We start from the raw sequence: 18,671 nt of genomic DNA, 5'->3' as shown, positions 1-18,671 counted from the left end.
ATATATATATATAGTGTAAGACTGTGTCTTACTGAGTATTCTTGAGTCTTGAGTCTTGGGGAGTATGCATAGCCTTTGTAATCAAGAGCTAGGTTCTTGGCTTGTAGGGCTTACACACTGAGGGCAGGATGTAAATTACCCATGTCTGGGCAGGTTGGGTTATGCTCAGGAAACTGATGATGGTGAATGAGACAGTTGTGATTTGCTGAACTATTTAATCTACATATTTAACTATGCACAGTCATACTAGATATCATGCCTTAAATTCCTAGTGTCTTCTAAATAAAAGTGGCTTTGAAAGCAAATGACACTCAAGTTCCAACTTTGGCTCCGCCCATTGAATTTCTATGACCTGTGCCAAGTCTACTAAGGTATCTAAGCCCCGGAATCCTCATGCAGCTTGTAAGAAATTGTAGAGGTTGAGAGAATATATATGTAACACTGAGTATCTATCAGCTCACTGGGATATGAGATTATCCAGGAAAAGTATTTAATTTTAAAATTCCTATGTTTATCTTATAAGATTATTCGTACCAGCACAGCTTGAAAAGTAATTTGGACCCAAATAAGTTTTATTTTAAAGCAAATACTGCACCTTGAACTATTAACAATCTCCAAAGTAGTTGCTTCTTGAAAACAATAACATATACAAAGAATTTTCTTCCTTTCCTTTCCTCACACTGATTTTAGAATCATTCATTGACAGGACTTCACTCCAGCTATATATTCTGGGTATTGAAGAACACTGAAGAAGCGGTCCATTCTATCCGCACTTGGCTACTCATTTGCTAATGCGTTAGCGATATGTCCTGGGCAGAACTCGGATTCCTTTTCAGGACAAACTATCTTTGGAAAATATATGTGCTTGAATTTGCCAGGCACAGTCAGGGTTAGCTTTGCTGACAACTCACTTCCTCCCGGGGATGTGGGAGTGGAGCTCAGATGAGAAAGCTACTTCCCAGCAAGAGACTATCGAGATGTGAGCAGGGGCCTCCTTGTTGGGTCTCGGGAATGAATGACTGCAGGAAGATGTACATGTCTTTTGGGAGTTCATCAGCTTGGTCACCGAGCAAAATAGATGAGTCCCACAGTTCTTTAGAGCTACTTTATTTCATGCTCTACTTACATTTATTGAACTAATTCTGCTGCTTCACACTCTTCTAGATGGTGTACCTTTAAAGTCAAATAAGAATAGTATTTTTTCTGCTCAGAGCAAGGAAAATATGAATTATGGGTAGTACGGTATACAGCAACAATAAATTCTGATATCGCTTGATGTAGGAGCTGTTCTCCCAAAAGCATCTTGTAGATACTGCATCACAGAATAAAGAGTGATTAATTCTGCTTGGACAATTCTGGAAGGCTTTAAGAAATGGGTAATATTTGAAGGAAATTTCCCAGGGGTATACAACATTGGGAAGCATTTTTCAGGCAGAGGACGCCAAATAAGCAATTGTTAATTTAAGGGAAATGTCACAGTTTCGAGACTACCCGTACATGCGAACAGTGCATCTTATTAGAATGGTGAGTGAAGAAGATAAAGAGGGCACCAGTTTGGGGAGGATCTTGAATTTCATAAGTTACTTGGACTTTTTTTCTGTAAAAGTGAAGTGCTAGGTATTTGTCATTAACAAAACACAAGGATGATTACATATAGCGAAAAACAAAGATCATTAATAACAACTTAGGAAAGAGGTTTGGGTTTTAGTTAGGCTAAGAAGAGACTGAAGACTCATAAAGGCGATAACATTGATTATAGAACATTGAGTATCAGAAGGCAAGAAACATTGAGATCAACCCTGGAAGTAATTGTAATTATGTTTCTTGACTGGCTATTTTTTCTGTGAGAAGGTTTTTATGAATTTTTTTTCAAGGGACCGGGGTTTGAAAAATCCCCAGTCTGGTTTTGAATTTATTTTTAAGTTTTGGTACTGGGTCTCACTGATGTGCCCTAACAGGACTTGAACTCTGGATACTCCAGGCTTAGCTTCTCTCAGTGTTGAGGTCATAGCTGTGCCCCACCTGCTTGGAGAAAATTGTGTATTTAACAGTTTTTTATTTTTTCTTTCCTCTTGTTCCATCTGCATACTATTGGGTGAGTCGGTGCCTCCTGTGCAAATATGGATTCCATCTTCACTCACTGAAACTTTGCAGCTGACCTCACTGGGTTTTGTGTCGTGCTGAGTATTGGATAATATGTGAGACACGACTTTTGTGTACAGAAGTTTCATCTCACTGTTAAGTGACTGAAAATTGATGCTGTCCACTGGAATAAACTATGCAGTTCTATGTTTAAAAATTGACATCTCTGGACAATTTTCGTATAAAATATCCCCCCAAATCATTTTTAAATGTAATTTCAAGACACATTTTTTTCAATATATTGCTGCAGACTGGCAATAGTGAAGCCAATGACAGAGTGTTAGAATATCAATACAGTGAGAGGTAAATCAGTTTACTGTGGTTACATATTTTAGGTAATTCTTGGCTAGAGAATTTACTGTTTACATCTGTAGTTCCGCCTTGAAAAGAGGATGTTACTTTCCTTTTTCTTTTGAGATAAATCTCCCCTAAGAGATAAAATCAGAGTGCACACAATAGGTATCAAACATTTCATTGGCGATGAGAAAGCACCTGTGTCACAGATCCTAACCCCGAGGGAGAACTCCCATGACCGATCGACCTTTCCCCATTTTCAGACAACTTCTACTTGGCCCACTGAAACTTTTGTTCAGCGGAAAGTACAGTTTGGAGTAGGTTGAGCATCACAGAATGTGCTACAGAAAACACCGAGATAAAATTGCACCTGATCTGCTGCACAGGGGGAAAAAAATCAACCTCTAAAAGACTACTCACCCATGAATTAAATCAGTTTTTAAATCCAGCCTTGTCAAAATGGTGCTGTTTAAGGACCACAGGTTTGGAATTTCGAGAAGGGAATAATGGAAGATGCCACTGTATTCATGTCAGTTAATTACACGGAAAGTTTTGGAAATTGAGAAATGTGTATTGCTGTCGTCTGTCTCCTGCTGAGTATAGCTCCCACTGAATGTCACAGAATTGTATTTATCTCCAGTTTTAACAGAGTGTTCTGTAATCCAGGAGTTTATCGTATTAACTCCTCCTCTAAACAAGGGCAGAGATGCAAATAAAGAGGTTATTAAAATCGGCTGTAAAAAGACATAGATCTTTCATTAAAAGTTTCTAGACAAGCAGAAAAACATAAGCTTAACTCAGGAAGATTAACGTGGTTAGGTTAGAGGCTAATTGTGTTTTGCATCTGAAATGTAATAAAAGTTTGTACCCTTTGGGGGGAAATACAGATAAGGTTCATCAATTTTTACCATCTTTAATTCTGCAAACCCTGGAAAACTAATTCAGTGCAATAGTACGGCTAGTTAAAATGATAAATCTCTAATTAAACAAGGCCCCATCTTCTTAAATGAGTAATCTGCGTCTAGATCTCAGGGTGTCTCAGTGTATTTAACTGTGTGCAGGGACGGGAGGCTAGAAATCAAGGTAGGTTCATAATCTTGGAGGTAGAGAGCTTGAGTTATTTTGGAAATGCTATTGACATGGGTGTAAATTATTAATACCGTAATTTCCTAAAAGCAATTTTTGCCACTTCATGAATGTGAACTTTATGAAAATTTTATTATAATTTTTCCAGCCAATTACTTTGTCAGAGCACTGCAAGATGGATTCTTTAAAACCCAAGTTTCCGACTAAATCACGTTGAAATCTGAAGTGCATAAGGTTCTGCCCTGCAGGGACTCCAGTCTGTGTGTGAAACAAAGGTTGTAGATTCAGTAGAAGGTTTTCTTTGTTTTCCAAATGTGAGTTTTGATGCTTGCTTTATGTTTGTAAGACAGTTCTTAGTAAAAATGTGATCTAGAATGAAATGTGTATACTGTATACATTTATTGAAAGTACTTGATTTCATATGTGAGCAAAACTAACCAAAGTAGAGGACGTTGCTCTTTCCCTTTGTCACCGAATGCTTTATCATTAAAACTATCTGATAAAATCTGGCTACTCTTGAAAAATAGCTGGCCAAATTATCTGAGTGTTTAGATTTGCTTAGTGAATATTTGTTTAAAGTCCATGATATTTTTTAAACTATTTAAATTTGAGTAAATAGAGCTTCACATGAAAGAGTATCTGGATCTGATAAGTTACAACTTGAGATGCCAACACAAACAATCTTTGCTGTCTCTTTAAAATAATAATGAATAATCTGTGAATTTGCTGGGAAAGAGGTTTTTGACAATGCAAGGTTGCAATGTTAGTGATGTTAAGACCATTTATTGAAAATTTGAATGGTCCGAATTTTGTGACTTTGGATACACTTAACCCTTACTCTGGGGTACTAAACTAGCATAACAACACACTAAAATGAGAGCTCGATTTGGAACTAGATCCTGGCTTCTCTATAGCTTCATTGTTGACATCTTGTCATCTTGAGTCATTAAAAATTACAATGAATATAAAGGAAAAAAAGAAAAAGGAAAGCAAAAACCGCTGTGTCACAGCCAATGAGGACACCAATGTGAAAGAGAAGCTGCTGGTCGCATTTCCAAGGCATCTTTTCTATTTTGTACTGCAGTAGAAGTAAAGCCTTCATTAGATACCTCTGGTGTTTACAATCCCCACAATAGAAATAAAAAGGAAATGAGATGTTCCATTTTTAATATTACACATACAATCATTTTAGAGTGTAGAGGTTAATTTCACCCACGAAAGTGCATAGAAGAAATTAAAGGAAACAATTTGAACATTTTAATTCTTTTCATGCATTTCAAGGAGTGGGATTAGGCACCAAAACACAAAACAATTATATGAGTAATTTAAAATACATACTGTTTTTTTTTTCAGAGTAATAAGTAGTCAATGGCTTTAAAGCATAAGGCTTACCTTCTATAAAGGAAATGCCTGCCTGCTTAATAACACAAAACCATAAGGGCAACGGTAACAGATACTTGACTGGCCCATGTATCTATGTAACGACAGGAACCCTGTTCATTGTCATTAAATGGATACATACACGTGGACCAAACTAGACATAGCCAAACCTACAGCTTACATTTTTTTCCAACCTCACCGTATTTCAAAATGTATTGATTTGTTTGCTTAGATACCTCTTGAATTCTCTTCAACAGAATGAACAGTCTTGGACTCTTCGGCTTGCTGCTGCTAAGCAGAGAATGTACCAGGTAGCATAGAGTAGTGTGGGAGAGGAACCGGCTTCGGGTTATAATAGCGTTTATACGTCACTCTTTGTTCTGATTCTTTCTCCTTGCCAAGTTCCTCTACCCTCAACACTTTAGAATGGAAAGAAGTTTGTCAGCTCCATTTATGTTTCTTTCATTTCTTTACAAATAACCAGGCTGATTCATATCATGTAGAAGATCCTCTCACAGCTGGCACAGCAAAGCTGAATGTGAAGACAGTGACCAAACCTTGAACCTCAAAGGCAAATGGATCCTATTTGATTGATCATGTTTCCATGTTTACAATGAAGTCAGGAAATTATAAGGAAAAAATTAGTATGTGTTCCAGACTGAACCGCATTGCTTCAAAATTCCTTTCTTGTAGCCTCAATCCCCAACATGGCCGTATTTGGAGATTGGTTTTTCAGGAGAAAATGGAAGCAAATAAAGGGGAGGAACTCTAATCCAGTAGGACTAGTGGCCTTATATGAGCAGAAAGTCTGGGATGGTGATCCATACCTTGAATTCAAACACTCTGAGAGATGAGGTAGGAGGATCACAAATATGGGCCTAACCTGGGCAACTGAGTGAGAACCTGTCTTAATGCAAAAAATGTTAAGAAGTCCTAGGGATGCACGTTAGTGTGAAGGTCCAGGATTCAATCTGCATTATCACAATAACATCAACAACAAAAATAAATAAAGGAAGTGATCTCAGAACTTTCTGGGTTTGCCATGGGAGGGCACAGCAAGGAAGCAGCCACCTACAACCCAAAGAGTGGCCTCTTGGTGGCTTCTCTAAGACATCAGCCACCAGTATGCTGACATCTTGACCTTAGACTCCTGGTCTCCGTAACTATAAGGAAATAAATGTCTTGTCTTAAATAGTCTCTTGTGTTGCATTAGTGCAGTTCAGCAGGTCAATGCAGTACTTGTTGGTATCCTGTTCTGGGTCTCTCTTCAAAGCTGTGGGAGTCTGAGAAAGATGCCTCAGGCCCCTTAGGTCCTCCTGGCTTTCAGCCACACATCTCTACACAGGAGTGAAGGATGGGAATATCTCTTTGTCTTATACCAATCATAAATACAGTGAATTACAAAACTATCTCTTACATGTTACCTTGACCTAAGTCAACTGTTAAACTCTGATATATATGAACATTTGGATAGAGTCCAGCTACCTCACTAGTGCAGAGTACTGTCCATGGGCAAACAAAGGTGTACAAAGTAAGTTAACAGATTAAAATAGGATTTTAAATGTTCTCTAATAATGTACAATCTGAATATTGAAGCCAAGGAATTCAATAAGGAATTTATTTGTTTTTCTTAATTTGGATTGCAGTAAGCAATTTGTGTCATGTCTTATTTTTAATAATAGTACTATGCACTAGAAATAATGCTGGACACTTTAAAATGAATAAAACACTGCTACCACTTTCAGAAGCTCTCGGCATTTGGGAAAATGAGGAGAGTATGAAATCTGCTCTGTAAGAAAGTATAAAGTAACTTCTGTGGGACCCAAGGGAGTGACAGGTCACCCTGTGCTAGAGCACAGAGGAGTAGTGAGGACGCACCTTTGTGACCGGTAGGTAATGGGCAGGAGACCCATGTGTAATCTACCTGCATTGCACTAGAATAAACAGTTCAAAAGTAGCCAATGGAAACTGGTGATTAATTGGACGTATTAGTGGGCAAACAGTGAAAACACAGCATAAACAGACTTCAGAACAAAAGTTAACTTTCGCAGCCTATTTAATTCTTTCTTAAACATTGTTATGTGTAATGAAAAGGAACTGATCTAATAAAAATTAATTACTAGCTCCTGTACATTTTAAATATAATCAAAGGACATAGATGAGTGAAAATAATATTATTAATGAGCATAAGGAGAAATCTGTTTCTTAAAACAGTAACTTATTAAGAATCTACTGTTATTGTTATCACTTTGATGGTAAACTTATAAATCAATCACTGTAATTCCAGCAGGACCCTCCCTTACTTGATGTGCTATTCTAATTGCGTTTTCCACCCAGAATCTATAAGGGCCCAGGGAAAACTCACCCTGAGAGGTTGAGAGGAGAAAGCCAATGTCCCAAACTCCTAGCCAGGTTAGCTGTTATCTCCTATGACATCATAAAGCAAGCGATACTTCATGTTCTGCCGGAAGAAAGTTCAATAAATAATGAGTTCATACATTTCCTATTCTACTGTTGGGCTGTACTTACTAGCTTTCCTCTGCTTGCTTAACTCCTCCCCTGATCCGAAGACCTATACGAAGAGAAATACAGGACGTTGATTGATTTTCTCTTTAATAGTAAAATACTAGCTAAAATCAGAATCACAAGTATTTGTGAGCTAGTATCTAGCTCTGAAAGATTTACACATACATAAACTGCTTTGTTTCCTGGTGTTGTATATTTTCAAAAGGCTAAATAAACTTGTAGAGATTTTCTGAATAGTGTGAACATTTTTTTCTAAAAAATATTTTGGACCAAACTATTTTATATTTTCCCAAATACATTTGAATTGTTACTTGTTTCTTTTTTCAATTTGCTATATTTTTCATCTATTTAGTAAGGCATGGATAATATCCTCTTTTTCAAATAACATTTTGTTAATAAGTATTTCATGTCTCTAAATGTTGAAATCCAGGCAGAATCTGCATATTCAGTTATATTTTTCTATCTTTTTAGTGATGTCAAGAAAGGTTTACATTTTATCTCTGAAGAATAGAGGGAAAAGAATACATTCAAACAAAAAATAATTCTAGAGCAAGTCAAAAAGCAGTGAATCAGAGGAAAAGACATACAGAATAAAAAATAAAGATAATTATTTGCTTGATATAAAGAATTTAATTCTTAAAATGTTTAAGAATTATAATTCATTTAATCTTCTATTCTTTAAATGAAACTTTAAATCTCTTTGTTCAAAAGGATGCCATAAAGGATAAAGGCAATGTAAATATTTTCTATTCTATAATCTCTAACTTTTACTAAATAATTTTAATATTAGTGAATTTTGAGCAAATATTCATAATAGGTAGTAGAAATAAAAATTTATATTAGGTATTTCACATTGATAATGAAAATATATGTAATTTTAGCATAAACCTCTTTTTTTAAGAAAAAGCATGTGGTCCACATGTTACCTAATAAATGTGTAATCTTGTTAATTAGTTAATATTTTGAAAATCCTTTGAAGATGAGAAGTGCTATATGTGTTAGTATTATTTGTGTACTATAGCCTCCATGAATTGATTGTATTTGCAAATGAAATGCATCCTTTTGATCTCGAAGAATAATTAGTGGTTTCTGTCTTCTTCTGAAATTTTAAGTCCTAACTACTCAAAATTTTTCTTAGAAGTCCATCTCCCTGATGTGGTAGGAAAACAATATATTTAGATATCTATAAGAATGGGGAGGGAGTTTTCATTTTATGTACACATAAGGAAAAGAAAGGCAAGATTTAAAAGTGGCATCTTCATTGTATAAATAGCATAAATGGAAGGCCAAATATTAGGAGAAATTTAATGGCAAATCGCTATTGAAATATGTGTTTATGGTGACTACTTGCAAAAGATGGCAAAACTTGGAAGACTAACTTTATAAAATAACTTTACAAAATAATACAGATATTCACTGAGAAACAGAGCATCACACTGTGGTGGATATAAATTAGATGTTTGAGAACTATTTTGAAAAATAAAATTCCCTGTAAAATTGCTTGTTTTAAATTATGCACAGTGGCTTGCAGAAATGAATCCAAGAAGTACAGTGATAAATTATTCCAAAGGATCTGAAATCTAAAAGTGGAAGATAGGAAATAGTTTCACAAAGCCAAGAGAAAAAGAGAAAGGCAAATGGAAAGTGCTGAAGTGCACAGATCTCTAAGGCTGCTGATGCAAATACTTACAGATTCAAATCCACTGGTCACTTCCAAGCAACAGAGATCTTCCTAAGGGCTCCTCTGACCACTCGAGGATTTGTGATAAAATGTGCGAGAATGTTGATGATTTACTTTGGGATACAAATATCTTTTCTCCTCAAGTTTAACTTGGCCACATGCTCTATATTTTATGCAGGAGATATTTTGCCGTAAGTTTTTCCAACTAATGCATCTATTATTGTAAAATTATTCCCCAGAGTTATTCCAGTTGGTGTAGATTCTATCCTCTGATCTTGTAGTTTCATATTCTTCTAATTGCTTGAGCAGTGCCTTCTGTCTGAAGCAAAGGTTCCACTTTGAATATTTGGAGTATTAGACTAAGTTCAACAAATATTTCCTTGAGGTTCTAATATGTTTGGTTTATTTAAAATTTTCAAATAAAAGTTTTAAAGTTCATGGTAACTTCAAAATTATTTGAAGTCTTCTGATACCATCATTCTGCTGTAAATACAAAACATGAAACTAACATTATCAGGAAGGCTCTATGGGGCGGAAAGGGGTGAAGAATAAGTGCAGCACTGAAAAATTCAGCGTTTTTAATTGTCCTTAATTTATCTATGTTAGCTAATTATAGATAAAATTTGGCTGAGGATATATGGCTTTGGAGTTTAATTACCTTACTTTGGTTCCTGGTGATTAATTTTAAAGAATAGATCAAGTAAATTGTATCTACAACTAAGTATGATTTATGTAATATGAAAAATTAAAAGATGCTTTTAAAAAATCTTTAGATTACATAGGTTTAATTTACATGGCAAAAGTATTTTCCTTACATATAAACTACTGATTATAATTTAAATATTATAAAAGTAAATTTTTGTAATTTAAAGGTGATAGTGTTAGAAGCTAAAAGCCCTAAATTATCACATATACTTTGTTTATAGCAATTGGCCATAACTAGTGATGCATTAAATTACAATGAAGATGAAAGCATCTATCCAGAAAAAATAATTTGGCCTATGAACATAGGCTTACCTAAAAACTATCAAAACAGAAAAAAAAGGGATCTTCTTTTTGCACTTAATAACATAAAATATTTTGTGAGCACCCAACATTTCTGAGACACTTGTACTAATTAACATGTGCACAGAATAGGCACTTTCTGTCCTGAAAAACACAACCTAATGATACAATAGAAGAAAAGTACAATAAAATCCAATAGGAACTGTTGTAGAAGTAGAAACATAGAGTGATAGGAATGCAAAGGGAGTCAACAATGTTGACTCAGCCTTGAAAATATTCAAACAAGCTCTGATGAAAAGATAAGGCCCTTAATTAGTCAGGATGGGGAGTCAACAGGAGATCCCATACTGGATAAAAGTAAAACATGAACAGAAATACAAAGTTGTTGATAAAATTCTGAGTAATTTGTTATCATATATTTTAGTCATACACCAAGTTGAGCTATTCATAAAAATATTTCATTATTTTTATGCAAAAGTTAATGACCCAACACTAAAAACGAGTATACAGAACAATAAATGAAATTTATGTAAATTAGAAATAAACTTTTAACTGTTCAAAATTAATTTTCTTGATAAGACAGCTGCTTGGATACAAATTTGAATATTTAATGTGAAATATGGTCATGTATATGTCATTTTTTTTTGCATCAAATGAAGTTGTTTTCCTTTTTATTGGATCTGTGTGATCCTTAACAATAATACCAAACCGAGTCTGGTTCTTATCATCAGCTATGTCCATGAGGATTTACCTGTTTTCTAGAACAACAGAATTCTGTATGATTCCTCATTTGAATTTATGTTAGCTAGTTACATTGAGCTAGTTACTGCTTCAGTAATGCTTTCCATGTCAACATCAAAATTATTCGATTTGTACTTAGTTGTAAAGCCACTTCAGCAGAAGCAATAATCAGAAGTTCCATACTGATTCTGAGGTCATAAAGCATATTTTCCTTGAAGAATTTGACAAGTCTGTCAGTCTCAGTACTGAAGATGCACTTTTTTGTAGCATTTAAACGTTCACATAGGCGTCCACTTCTAAATTTTGATTTCTAAATAGCAATTTTCATGAAATAGTTCCTTCTCTGTCATCTCTATCATCAGCAGTGTCAAAGGGCTCTATAGGAAATATAAAAATGACCCTTGAGTAAGTCAGCCAACCACGTTCTCTCAGATCATTCGGAGGATGAGGTTTCCATCTCTTGAGCGTTTTATTGTAAGCCCAGCCAAGGATTTTGGAATGGGTGACCCAGAAAGCTGGCCAATTTCTAACATACTCTTGACAAATTTCCTAAAAAGGCAGTGATTCAAGATTCTGGCTCCAATAAAGTTGACAACTTTCAAAACAGAAGACAAAAATTCCCTCAGGATTACTGGCAGCATTTTTAATGCCAGTGGGTGTCAGTGGAGAGAGCAGTGAGTCACAGTCTTGTGGAGCTTCTTTCTTCACCAAGCAGCAAAGCCCTGGGCATCGCCAAGCCTCCCTCCGTCTGTGAACTGAGGTACCAAGCCTTGCCTTCCAAGCTAAGTTTTCCTTGCCAAACAAACTTTTTAGTCTCAAGAATGTCCGTGGCCCTTATAGTACTCAAAGGGAGCTTAGAAAATGAGAAAGCTTCTTCGAGGCAATAAAATAATACTGCGTAATGGAAGGAAGTGCTAACCATTTTCTAGATATAATCACTGGCAATATTATATTCTTCTCCAAACTGCAAACGATCCAGTTCTTTCCAGGGTTCATAGCATTACAATGATCATTCCAAAAGAAGTGTTTTCTTTTGTTTTTTCCCCTTCTGCTTGGTAATGTAATGCTTAAGTAAAGGTGTTTTATATTAGAAAAAAATCAAGTTCAGAAACAAGTGTATTCTTCAAATCAAGTTGTGTTCTTATGACGATAATCTTGATTATACTGTATATTTTCACAACAGGTAAAGGTGCCTTCGGAAACTGGGGTTTGCTTCTGCAAAATCTTGCTATACATTAGTGTTAACTGTGTCCTTTGAAATCAATGGTGAGTAGTCCTGATTCAGAACAAGGTTGGATTTAAAGAGCTTAGGAAACTACATACAAACCCCAGAACTGGAAAATGTATATGGGATTCTAAGGACAGTATGGAGCTTAGTAGGGGAAAAGTTGAGCTTATTTGGAGGACAGAGGAAATAAAAGAATTTCGGCATTTGAGACTCAAGAATGGTCGTTGTCCAAGCATGTACCAAAAATTTATAAATACAAGTATATTTTTCCTCTTTCATTAGTTACAAAACATAGTTTTATGTTTAAAAAAGACACCATGTTTTACTGTGCAAATTTAAAATATCAAAAGTTGCTATTATTCACTTTCAGATCTGAAGGCGTGATAGTGATAGAGAAACAGTAAACAGTAAGACAGGCCTTTGGCCTTGCCTCCATATTTTTTGTTTTGGGGGTTTTTTTCCACAGAATCTTTTATTTTGTTTGTGCTGCTGGGCTCCTTCCCAGTATATCAAAATATTTTATAACTATTTGAATTTATTAACCTTGCAGGAATTTCCCAGTAGCCCCGCCCCCTCACAAGAATGTTGTTAGGCTCCACCCCCTCACATGGTAGTGTTAAATTCCACCCCTCACAGGAGTGTTTTGCTAAGCTCCGCCCCTTGCATGAATGCTCTATAACTCCGCCCCTCTGCTTCAGTGAGCACTCAGGTGGCATGTAAACGTTTCGGGAATGGTAATGTGACTCCACTCTCCTGCTTCGGTGAACATGCTCCCCTACCCTGTAGATCCCTATAGGAGGAGGCTCTCATTTCTGGTAGGGCTCTCAGACTTTGAGTATAAATTCCTCTGAGCCTGCTGGAATCTTAAAAGTTTTTCTCCACCTTTTTGAGCAACTGTCAGATTCTTGAGTCTTCAAATTGCAGCACTGTAACACTTGGCTGTGCGTCAGAGCTATAACACTTGGCTATAGCTCAGAGCTATTCCACTTTCCTGCAACATTAGGACTGCAAATCTGATTCCAGGATGACTTCTTTGGTATATTGTGGGCAAATTCTCCCCGAGCCTTGTCAGAAGCAAACTTCAGTTCTGCTTGGTGGGCCTCGTTATGAAGTTGCTCACGCGTCCTCGTGGAACTTGATTCACCCCCAAAGTAATTTCAGAAAACAGAGTTTAAAATATTTTTCATGACCTAACCTCAGAAGTTACATGTAGTAATCTCCTTAGTCACCCATTAATAATAATGTATGCTGTGCAGCAGGAGAACCATATGCAGGCATAACTAGTAGGAGGTAACGATGGTTATTTCAGGCTGGTTGTCACATTCAATATAACTCAGTTGTGGTCATTTACACAACAGTATCTGGAAGAGTTACCTGTGGATAGGTGTTTGAAAATCCTTTTTCACTGTTAGTTAGAATTAGTGAAAACACTGTAGAGAGCAATCTAGTTTTTTAAGATATCTAAGTCAGCTAATAGAGTCAGCTAAGTACTTTCAACGAAATATACAATGAGAACCAAAACAATTATTCATTCTTCTACTTGAAATTGTGTGGACTATATAATTTGATGACAACTGTACATCCTGATTTTTATTTAAAACAAATTCAATTGAAATTAATTACTTCCACTGTAGAAGTTCCTTTCAATATCAGTGAGTATATTAAATACTTCAGCCACAAATAATGTAATTAATTATATATTTTTGCATTTTGGCAATAATTTTTATTAACCATTATTAAATTTATTTATATATTTTATATTAATTTAAAAGATTATGGTTTCCTTACACTTTGTAATTTTACTTTTTAATATAGAAAAAATTAATTCATCTAGAAAAGTAGTACAATAAAGTTGAATAAAATATTATGATATATTTGAGTTATTTTTCCTGCTTGTACAGCCATTTTTTCCATCACCATAAAAAATATTTCAACAATCTATAAATAACAAAACACTTACAGCAAAAAATGCAAGTGCATGTTTTGCTCTATATCAGCCGGAAGCTGATCTAGCTTAGAGTTCCAAAACTGTTACTTTGAGAGACTTCACCACGGTGGCGGTCAGACCATTTATTAGAGTGAGATTACTTGCCGTGTCTTCCAGCTCAGCCTAATCTAATGCTTTACAATATGTCGAGCGTTAACGTGCAAAGATAAATAAGAGAAGGTGCTGACTTGAAGAAGCTCATCATTTCCTAGGGGAAACTGACAGGTCCTTCTTAGTGCATTTCCTGCTTTGAAGTTGTGTGTGCTTGATGGAGTGCGCAGTAACGGGACACAGAGGAATGAGGTTGAGGTGGAACACTGTCCTGCAGTATACTTCACAGAGAAAAAATGTTCGCAGATAGCTTTCCATTCTGCAACTCTATACGGTTTACTTCTTTCATTTTAAGCCATGGAAAATTTCAGTTCCCAACCAATGAACCTCGCTACCACCTGTGGTCATTTAAATATGTCTTTGCTCTTCCAATTTCTCCGATTTAAATAAACTTCTAAGATTCTTCTCCAGGATGGATACTTTCATCCTCATTCTCAGTTAAAAAGTTCTTCCCTCAGAAAAAAATGTAATGACTCTGCAACTTAAAGCAGAGTGCTAGATAATTTTCTCTTTCATTGTTCTAGATATTTCTGTAACAAAGCTACAAAATCTATAAATCTTTTGCTCGTGTTCTGATTACCTTACTGGCTATTAGTGTGGAAAATTAGCCTTTGTGATTTAGGACAAGTCGTATAAGAATCATACTTGGAGAATCCCTACTCTGGGAAGTTTATTTTTGTTTCTTTAAGGTTGTTCAAATGTTATTTAATTTTGCAGATTTTTTTCAAGAATATGGTGACAGCAGAACAGAACTGATCCCCTGGAGGCGTATGTCTTCGCTTTGAAATTGATGTAGGATTAATCACCATAGTTTTGCCGAAAAGAGCAGAAGAACACTTTAAGTCATATGATTCCTCATCAGATTCCTTGGGAATATTTTGTGCCCTATTTCCTAGCACCTTCAAGGCTTGGTCCTGCGGGTCCCTCCATTCTGCTCCATCAATGGTTTTCCTGCATGAAAAAGTTGCTGTGTAAATATGTGTTAAATAATTACGCAACTCAAGCTACATGCAGGACTCATTCACAATGCAAGCTAGGAAGGGAGGGCAGCAGGTAAAAGAGACATGTCCTTCCTGCCTCATAAGTGTGCCGTCAATCACTTTACTTATTAGAGACTTCAGTTTCCCATGTACTAGGAAAAAAAAAAAGAGTCGTGGGTGAAACAAACGCTAAAGTTGCTTCTAAATTTGACATGATAATAGGAGCTATTATGAGGAAAAAGATCCGCGGAATTCATTGCTTTTATCACTGTGACAGGGACAATTAGGAAAATCTTCTAAAAATTATATTTGAGGAGATTTCAAGGGTGCATAGGTTGTGTTAGCTTTTGCACACTTAGAAGGGGTATTGAAGATGGACAGAAGCAATACCAAAAAGAAGAGGAGAAATGAGTCCAAGGTAGTCAGCCCAATTTGCTGGCTCTTCTGTGACATAGAAGGCTTGGTTCTGCAGAGCTTGGATGAGCAAGTTTCATTTTTTTTGTACAGAAACAGAATTTTACACTAGGTACTGTATGCTTCTGTGTTCCATCTGTTTAGTGGGGGAAAAAGGATTGCCATCCACCAGTGTGTAATAAGATTTTAAAGTATCAAATGGCGATTAACGAAACAAGTGCTTACTGGGACATGAACAGTTACCTAGTTTAATACATGTGAACTCTTCAGGTTGAAAATTTGATTCCTGAGTTCCCACCATATTGATGTGGAGGAGTTCAATGACTACTTGTAATAGAAATACTCTTTATGACTTTAAAATAAAAATTGACCAAAGCTACCCATTCTGAAAGGATAGTGAAACCTATTCCAGAATCATTTATTAAAGCATCCTACCACTTTTAAAAAATTTATGTGATTACTTGCATCTTATGAAATTAGTATTTAGTAGTGCATCAATTGATGCATGATATCTCGCTATCACTTTGATATAATACTTGTACCTCTGATTATTTGTCGAATTGTGTTATTTAAGAATGACAAATTGAGTACACTTTAAGGAAATAGGTAATAGTTACTCATTAGAAATGAATGACTTTTCTTTAAATTGTAACTTTATTTCTGCCCTATTTTTTTGTGTACTTACATCGGGTGATAATAGATGCTGAGAAATAAATATTGCGATGGCTTTCTAAGGGTTTAACATTGGATCCCTCCTTGTTATGAAATCTCATGCTTTTTTCTGTGTGCTTGAAACAGTTGCTGAAATGGATGGGTAGATATTTAAAAGGCTAAGAACAGATTGCTGGTGTGAAAAAATATACAGCAAAAACTAATCTTTAAAATGAACTTGGGCAGAAGCCAGGGAGAAGAGGATGCTCAGTTTGAAACACAGAGCATTTTCAATGGTGACTGAGGAGCGTGGTTAATCTTTTCTTAGAGTCTGTGTATTTGAAAATCATAGCTATTAGGAAATGGATATTGATAGGTTATACAGACCTGTTCCAACCACCCTGTTAGACAGAATTCCAATATTTATTTTGAGACTGGGTCTCTCCAGGTTGCTAAGTTATCCATGATGGGCTTGAACTTGTGATCATCTTGCCTCAGCCTCCCAGAGAACAAGGGTGACAGGAATGTGCCACCATTCCTGACTATAACTTACATGTTTGAAAAGATTTTATTCTGATAAAATAAAGTAATTACATATAGGAGTCTGTAAACATGTTTTTCTTTGCCATTGGAAAAAACAGATTTATATTTTATTTTTCTTTGAATTTTTTTAATTTTCAAAAATTTTGAGCAGCTATACGTTACTGCTGGTAAATACTTTGAGTCATTCAGCTGCTTTGACCTATTCTAAAATAGATACCTATTATCTCAGGTCACTTATCTGGTATGATCTTCAATTTATAATTTATTTTTCGTGTTTAAGTGTGCAATTCTCTAAAGTCGGTGTCAGTGAACTGAAGATTCATCTCTAGGTTCCATTCATTGGAAATTGTGAGCTGACTCTTCTGAATTCTTACTTTATTTTACTTTCAAATCATTGGAGAGATGTTTAGAAAATATCTCCTCCTGATATGAACCCGACAGGATGCTACCACAGCTGCATTATGACTTGTGGTATTGGAATTTGGTTAAGGATACGGAGCTCCAATTCCCATTTGTATGAAGGTTGTGTGCAGATACGAACATTAAGTTAGTTCTTGACCACGATCATTCTTGTTAGAGAGTGAAATAAGTCCCTCATCATTCTAAAAAATTTGTGTCTGGTCTCTGTCCTTGAATACTGTAAAAATAAACTCTGGCATGCATTGTTGGGAAGTAATGCTTTAATTACCTCCAAGCGTTGTGGAAAACAAGAAAATCCTTAGTTTGGTAATACTCTTTATTCAGAAGTCATTTATCAAAACAGTAAAAAAGCCCACATACATCTGATAATCTTCCCCTGCCTCTACACAACACTCTACCTTATTTAAAATTAATCTTCATGAGCAAAGGAAAGGGAGCTCTTTGTAAGGAAGTGTTAGACATTTGCTTATAGAGCAATAAATCACTTCAGAGTTTATGAATGTCTATGGTGTGAAATCACAATTTCATGTTTTTTGTTATTTATGCAATCCTTTTAGTGATTACAGATCCAACGTAGCTGTCCTCAACATTATATATTGCTTAAATAAAATATCGATATATCCAAAGCTCTGCAGTTAAGATATGGTTGTAAAAACAGTGCTTGTGAAAACCCTATTTGCATCTGCTCCAAATTTCCATATATTCAAATCATAGCAAATGAAATTATGGGAATAGTCAGGATCCCAGAAAAATTGAAAAGTCCTTCCAGTATTAGCTCAGGATATTGTTGTTTTCCATTGTTTGCCTTTTGAATTAGCACCTCTGTGAAACTTCATTTTCTAACACTTCTTATTAAACTTACAGAGGATCGAGGCTTTTGATTTGATAAGAAGCTCTAAACTTTCTCCATCCATCCATTCACAAGTAAACTAGTATTAATACTGTTAGCTGTTATGTATTGAGAAGTTGTTACGTGTCAGGGACTGTGTTCAGTACATTCTGAGCATCAGCCGAAGCAAAGCACAGATTAAATGTTACCAAGGCTTCAGCAGAGGAAACAGTGTCCTCCTCCAGTTCAGTGTGTGTGGCTTCCGGCCACTCCCAGGGAAAAGCCTTTCGTTCTGGGATGTTTTCCTTACGATTTTGTTTCAGCCGTTGCATTTTTAATTGGCAATCGTCATTTTCTTCTGTATCTTTGAGAAATAATGGGTATTCATTCTCAAATGTCCTTCTCTTGAACATGGTTAAAGAACAATTGTGGAATTCCACCCAAAACTTCCAGAAACTTGTATTTTCCCTCTGGCGCCCCTCAAGCCACTGAACAGTGTTAAATTCCAGCTTCACTTACCCTTGAGCAGTAGATCAGTGTATGGCACATTTATTCCATTGTCATTCTGACTGTTTCAGGACATGAGAGAAGACCCACATTTAAAAACCCCATAAAATATATAATTGCGAATACGTGTTAGTATAGCTCTGAGC

General features: G+C 35.7%; 1 protein-coding gene and 1 long non-coding RNA gene across 5 annotated transcripts in view; one reads left to right on the top strand and one right to left on the bottom strand.

Annotated features, from left to right (window-relative positions):
* The window catches only part of LOC104848918, a 32,235-nt gene extending 21,272 nt beyond the window's left edge, over positions 1-10,963 (bottom strand). The window contains exons 1-5 of one of the 4 annotated variants that reach the window (XR_776593.1): positions 10,866-10,963; positions 9,119-9,428; positions 7,432-7,474; positions 7,268-7,363; positions 6,062-6,239 (exon numbers count right to left, since the gene is read on the bottom strand). This is a non-coding gene — a long non-coding RNA (uncharacterized LOC104848918). Of the gene's footprint in view, positions 1-2,862; positions 3,127-6,061; positions 6,240-7,267; positions 7,364-7,431; positions 7,475-9,118; positions 9,538-10,865 lie in introns of those variants that run through there. The other 3 variants (XR_776594.1, XR_776592.1, XR_776595.2) reach the window with 3 other exon arrangements.
* The window catches only part of Negr1 (neuronal growth regulator 1), a 761,458-nt gene that overhangs the window by 177,026 nt on the left and 565,761 nt on the right, over positions 1-18,671 (top strand). The window lies entirely within an intron of this gene.

The sequence above is a fragment of the Fukomys damarensis genome, unplaced genomic scaffold, assembly GCF_012274545.1.
Source record: "Fukomys damarensis isolate Sample0158 unplaced genomic scaffold, DMR_v1.0_HiC HiC_scaffold_33, whole genome shotgun sequence".
In the NCBI taxonomy this organism is placed as follows: domain Eukaryota; kingdom Metazoa; phylum Chordata; class Mammalia; order Rodentia; family Bathyergidae; genus Fukomys; species Fukomys damarensis.
Note: the sequence above shows the minus strand (reverse complement) of the source record. Positions and strands in the feature narration are given on the sequence as shown.